Raw genomic sequence first — 7,500 nt, forward strand, 5'->3', positions numbered from 1 at the left:
ACTCATTCAGCAACAGTGTTTTTCGTTTTACTGTAAGTTTCAGTCTCATTAACGCCCACCCCCCCTCCCCCCCACCCACACCCCGATTACACCATTTCACTGATGCGGTCCATAAACCCGACTGAGGCTGAGGGCTCTCATTTCTCATAAGTGGAGACTTTTACTACACATCAAGCACAGTATGCACAACACTTTTACAAAAGGTACTGTTCGAAGAAGACATCTTGGCTCTGCCGCCTCTATAAAGATCTCCCCATCTTGATAACCTTACATTCTCATTTTGTAGGGACGAAGCGCACACACGCACGAACTCAACACACATTGGTTCATGCCAAGGAAACTGCTCTCAACCAGTTTCAAAAGGCACCTAACTGTATCAAGCGCCCATAGCGACAGACGTGGGCACTGACCTGCTCAGGTAGCAATTTTGACATCATGCCACCCAATAAGACACATCAGCATTTTCCTAAGCCGAGATGTCTTTGTCACTTAGAGCCACTGTGTCTCCAACGGGAAGTTCAATCGATGACCCCTACATTCTAAGGAATGTCACAGCACATTCACCTTAGAACGGTATCTTAAACATATTGTAATATAGCCCTCTTTTTTATATAAACAGCTTCCTCGTCCACCCCAGAAGCTAGCACCTGCCCTAGCCATAGCTCACATAAAACAGCTTATACATATAAAACACATTGGCCAGCTCATTAAACACCAAATATAAAAAATACACTGCAGTCTTTGGCAGTACAATGTCTCTCACACTATCTTGAACGCTGTATCCGGGCTATAATAACAGTTGATTGTTAGAAAACACCTCCTCATCTTGAACTTCGATTCTCCCGTGTGTCTGCAACTGCAACTGTACAGACTCGTGAAACACGCTGTAGAAAGGCAAAACGCCTCCCCGTGGACGACAACTGACGACTTCCGTAGTCCAAAAGCGCCGTAAAACCTCGTAGACTCGTAGATTTCCTCTCGCATGTCGGCAAAACATCGGCAACATACTCCGCAGTAGTTGAAGGGCGTCTTGCCGAGGAAGGGGAACGATGTTTATCGTGTTTCAGTATGTCAGTCATGTCATCGGTCAGTTAATGAAGAATTAACCCTAGACATACATCTGTCAAATAATGACCTCAAAAATTCAGAGAAATACTAACTGAATGTTTTTCCCAATCAATCACACTAATATGACCACTGAACTAATTTCTAAACTACAACTCGTGAAGGAACTTCATAAGATCGCTAAATCATAAATCACTATTACATATAACCCCGTAAAGGAAATATTAAAGTTCTCCAATAACAGTTATAAAAAAAAAAGCTCGCCAACCCCCATACATAAACAGCACAAACCACCAAGAACTCACAAAATCTCTACGGACTACTGTCATCACATTTTAAACTCACCGTTTTCACAAGTACAAAAAAATAATGAGCCCGACAAAAAAAAAGTCACAAGACCAGCCCCAAATTATTACCAAAAATGTTCTCTTAAGCTCTGATATCTCAGTAACCCACAAAATCAGTAAGAACCCTTTAACTGTCTAACAGCAAAACCCTTTTACCGCTTATATAATTAACCTCCATGAAATATAAAAAGGGCCAAATACCCTTCCATCTAATTCACATACCCAAACAAATTAATAAATTCCTGCTAAAATGGAAATGCTAATTAATCTTAACCCAATTATGACAAATCTGTAGAACAAAAGAAAAAAAAAGAAAAAAAAAATAATAGCAACAAGAATAAGTGAACTTTTTTATCCCCACAAACAGCACATAAGAGAGGAAAACAAAAAACATATATATAATCCAGCGTTTTCCTCATAAACGCAGTATGTACCGTTACAGAATTTGCTATCGCAACATATCTCATCGGCCAGAAATGACTGAAAACAAACCCCTTTACATAGTACATCTCCGAAAATGGTGCAAATCTCCGAGTAATCAACTCCAAAGAAAAAAGTAAGCAACCGGACTCATCACAGCATTATCAGCAAAATCCAACCCCTGTGAACACCTCAGGTGCTCGAAAACTGAACTATAGATTTTGTCTAGTCAGACTTGCAACCCTCAGAAAACCATTATTCTCCAATATTTTATATTAAAACACCATTATTCTCCAAATATTCTCCAAAAATTCTATAATAACACTATATAACCACATTTCACAAAATTATCTCCAGGATATCACCAAGGGTGCCCAAAAAATTGTCATTTAAAGGCATAAACTCCCACATGATAACTACCCTATTATATAAAACAAATTATCACCTATTCGGGAACTAAACCACAGTAAACCACAATTCAGTAATGCCACCACATATCACATATTAATAATAATCCCACTCTGGCGATAAAAATATTTCCCCTCCATTTCACTAGCATCCACACATCACCATATTCCCCCTCTATTTCACCAATAACCACATATGAATAAACCAAGTATCCAAAAAATCGTAATCTCCAAGCAGGGTCATCAAAATAGAAACTCTGTCCCCAAAAAATGCGCTCAAAGCATCTAGCTGATACACTTGAAAATATTGCACATATCTCCTCCTCACAAGGGTTTTCCATTTGCACCAAATAACTGCAAAGTAATTGAACTAAACATAGCTCTTACCACCATAGGCCTAAACTCTGGACCATCTCCATAAAATAAAATATAAAATGGCTAAAAAATGTAAAACATTATATCTCCAAATATTCTCCCAGTAAAATAACCTCGAAAAAACATCTCCAGGAGCTCAATGTTACAGTAAAAAACTATAAACTCTCTGTTAGCATAACTGCTGAAAAGGGCAAAACCTTGCCGAATAATGCCAAGAATTCTAAAAAAAAAATCATCAAGTGCCATAACTCATCACAACAAAAAAACTACAAATTCAAAGTGTCTAAGCAAAGGCTTCCCCATGTTCACTATGGCACAGGCCACCAGAAACTTAATTCAAGTTTCCTATCTCTGGCACAAGTTGCAACCAAACACAATAAAGGTATTGTGAAAGAGGGCCAACAATTCCAGAACAAAATATCAGAAAAAAAATGTAATACCATTACGTAGACATTCAAAAAAAATGCAAAAATTCTCCCCTAAATCTCTTGCAGCATCAAATGGCTTTAATTGTAAATGCATTCCCGAACAACGATTCCAAGTCATAAACTGTCCGGAGAAAAACAAAAATAAATTCAAATTCGCCATTATAATAAAAACTTACGTCAGCGATGGATAACGTCTAAAGGGGAAAAGAAAATCAGTGGCACTGTTGAACTCCTGTGACACCCTGTAACATCTGTGACCCACGTAGGACTTAAAGCAATTATCTACAGAACACACAAAAAAAAGGAAAACTCTAGGGCTATCACAGAAAACCAATGAAACACCCAGGCAAAAGAAAAACCGGAAGGTTCTCAATTTGACTTTTACCATAGTCTTTGAAATGGGCATTAACACAATATCCTCCAATAAAAACACCATTAAATTTGTTGTTAGTACCTCCCATAATCACAAAACATCACCACCCTTAGTATTCATTACAAGCACCCATGTTAGTAATAGTATCACCAATATTAGTACTCGCCCATTCACCAGTAACACCAAAATTACACCAAATTCACCAAATTCACCAATCTCCCCCACCAATATCACCACCCATAAATCTTGGCACTTCAAAACAAAACTATTACCACCTTGAACTCCCATAGAATCCCGAACTCCCATAGAATCCCCGTAAATATCTCGTAAAAATATCTCGTAAATATCTCCAGTATCACCAGTAAGGGCTTTAATATTGCCACTCCCAATAACTCCAGTATCATCACCATAATCGTTATCAGGAACACATCACCAGGCACATCCATTCTAAAATAATCTCGGTATCCCCAGTTATAATCATGTCCTCTACCATTGCGCAAAAGCATTCTTCAAAGCGCAAGGAAAAACTTGCCACCACATTCATTTTCTTTTATTTCTCTTTACTCAAAAGAAAGAAAATAAATCGTCCTAAAAGAAAACCCTACGGGCATATCAACGTCATCTCTTTCATTGGCTATCAGCTGATATGGCATTGAACTCTCCTATTCAAGGCCAAACTCACCGACACAAATAAAATAAAAAAAAGTTCACCCCCCCCTTCGGCATTTACCCCATGGATTGCTCAGCAAAAAAAATGCGTTGAGAGCATATGCATGAGAGGCGCTGTCTCCAAGAGCCAAAAAAATGTAATCCAAGACCCTTAATTGCCAAGTATGGAAAACAATTCATATGCATACGTACGGTATTACAACCAAGACGAATGCATCGCCTCTAAACATGTGCCAAAGAAAAAAAATTCATCACATTCTGCTCCTATGGGAAAAAATATAGTAATCTGAAACTGCCTCTTTTAAAACTCCAAAAATGATTCACACAAAGTTAGAAAAAACGGGAGAGAAACACAAGGGAGTAAAAAAATGTAACACTCACGTCGTCAATGAAAGAACACCATATCGCCGACTCGCGCATGTAAAAACATGCTAATACACACATACTCGAGTGTGTAAGAACGACTCGGCACTCGAGCAAGAAAGCTCTCAGTATTCACATGCACCACAAATCGCAACTGAGTGACCCATTGTTTGCAGTGTCTCGCAATAGAAGAACATGCTGACGCTAATTGAATTTTTCCCTCCAGTACACAACCAACAGCTCAAAAATTCCTTATCACCCTATCACTAGTAATGGAAATCCTAACACAGTTTCACAACCAGACTCTCAAAACAGCCTCTTTAAGGTGCTAGCTAAACTCCACAAAAAGGCGTAACAACAGTTCAAACACCGCTGTCACCAAACTTTAACGAAGATTCTAATCTCGGTATTTCCATTTTAAAAGGTAGCAAGAGTCGTGTGTCTAAGGCACTGGCAACACCCTCTCTCTCTCTCTCTCTCTCTCTCTCTCTCTCTCTCTCTCCACACAACGTCTCTCTCTCTCTCTCTCTCTCTCTCTCTCCACATCCTCCTCTCTCTCTCTCTCTCTCTCATCCTCCATTCCTCTCTCTCTCACTACAACACACCCCCCCTCCTCCCATTACCTAAGGTCATTAAATCAGACTCGTGAACTACAAAAATAGATTTATTTAAGAGCAAAGTATTAGCTAAATAAACTCAGGTTCTTAACAGAATGATTAAATGAAATGTTGAACTCTGACAACCTACTCCATATTTCTCCTACAATAACCCACATTATTTTAGTCATAAAACTGCGCAAGTCATAATAAAGTCTCCATAGTAACACCAAAAAACATTAGTTACGGGGGCCGGCCGTAACCTCTATATATGGAGGGGTATAGGGCGAAAATGCAGTCATGAAAAAATTCATGAGCCTTCATATGGCAATTAATACGTATACGAAATATTTCGTCAAAATTCCTCTTACGTTTCAGATAGTACAGGGTTATAGTTAAGTAACTCAATAAGCCTAAAACATTTGATCCGTACAAGAAAATGCAATATTTTCTTCTATTATCGTAAATTTGAAATTATTGTCAAGAAATGGGAGAAATGGCATCTGTAGACATTTGCCGAGTCGAGAAAGGAGACTTCAGGCTCAAGCTACCAAGCAGTCCTGATTTAGTGCGATCACAGACGTCGAGTAGCCTACTGTTCCATTTCAAGTCTGACATCGCCTGTTTCACGTATGTTTATGTATGTTTTCGGCAAGAATTTCATCGTGCCAATGAGGAAAAGACAAGGGCACATCTCGCTAAACATACAGACGAAGAAAAATCGCTCAAGTATTATTACAGAATATCATAAATATGATGGTAGTAGTGAAGAGAGGGGAGGGTTGCTTAGTAACGCCCCCCGTCTTGCTTGACAGCACACATCACACTTGTGCCTAAGGCTACAAATCTTTGAGCAAAGAGATCTTCATTTATGATAAATAACAAAGTTTTGGTCTTTTTTAATACCCAAAAGGAATATGAAATTCATATAAAATCATTTTTTATGATTTATTAAATTGTCTTTTGTAAAAAAAGTGTACGCCTTCGAGTTTTCACCTCTTGACATTTCTCTTGCAATACGTTTTGTTTATTTGTTTCGGGCAAGAACTTTCATCCTGCCAAAGAGGAAAATACAAGGAAAACAAATCTCGCTAACACACAGAAGAAGAAAATTCGCTGTAATAAGCCGAGTAGTGAAGGGGAGAGAGAGAATTGCATAGGAAGGAGTGCCCCATCTTGCCTCAAGCAGTGCCCCAGGGCTGCGATATATGAGCAAAGGGATCATCATTATGATTAAATTATGATAAATAAAATAGTTTTGGTTTATTAATACACAAAAAAACAAATATACATTCATAATAATCATTTTTTATTTATTAAATATCTTTATAGAAATACGAAGGAAAACTTTGAACGCCCGTATCTCAAAACTATACTTATTGACCTTCAAAATCTATCTTCTCACTTAAATTTTTAAAAGCTATAACATTGGAATTTAGTATATAACTCAGAAAGACATTATAAGAACAGTCAAATAGAGCCTTTTTATTTTTTTTCAATTTTTGTTTTTGTATTTTTTTTATAAATTTTTTTCTCGTGATTTTAGGGTTTATTTTTTGACCATATTGAAAATTCATATCTAGCAAAAAAAATGACTTTAGAAAAAAAACTCTCCATTCGATTGGAGGTCTACATCAGGTCTATATAGGGTAGTAATCCCAGGTCTTAATATTAAATATCAAGGGAGGAGATAGAATTTGAAAAATGGGTTTATTTTCGGGATAAATTGCCCTGGCGTCACAAAAACCGAAGGTCAGAGGCAAAAAATCATATGCGGTTTGGAGATGTCCCAAGTCACCTTATTAAGTGGTATGAATATCAAAAGTCCTTTGTCCTTTAAAAAAGGGCATTAGCCGGTCGGCCCCCATTAAGTTCCCATATCAATTAAGTCGACATATCAGTTTTACCCCTTTTCAAATCAGTTCCCCTTTCTCAGAACCGCCTGTTAGAAGACAGGAGAACACCTCGATAAGCACAGATTATAAATTTAAAAATCAAAAGATCATATGAAATAGAACTTCTTTGAAATAGATATTCAAAATACAGACAGCCACATTTTAGCCAAATAATAAGTATGCTTACCCATTCAAACACAGTATGCACAAACACTTTACAAAAGGTACTGTTTGAAGAAGCCATCTTGGCTCTGCCATCCTCTATAGAGATCTCCCCACTTGGTATCCTTACATTCTAACTTTGTAGGGACGAAGCTTGCACACACACACCAATCACAGACATTGTTCACCACCCAGGAAACGCTTGCTGACCCAGTTTCAAAAGCACCTCGTATCAAGGCGCCCATAGCGACAGGAGACGTGCACTGACCAGCTCAGGTAGCAATTTGACATCATGCCACCCAATAAGACCACATCAGCATCCTAAGCGAGATGTCGTGTCACTTGGACCACTGTGTCTCCAAGGGAAGTTAAACTGATGACCCATACATTCTAAGAAATG

This window comes from Macrobrachium nipponense, chromosome 23, assembly GCF_015104395.2.
Source record: "Macrobrachium nipponense isolate FS-2020 chromosome 23, ASM1510439v2, whole genome shotgun sequence".
NCBI lineage: Eukaryota > Metazoa > Arthropoda > Malacostraca > Decapoda > Palaemonidae > Macrobrachium > Macrobrachium nipponense.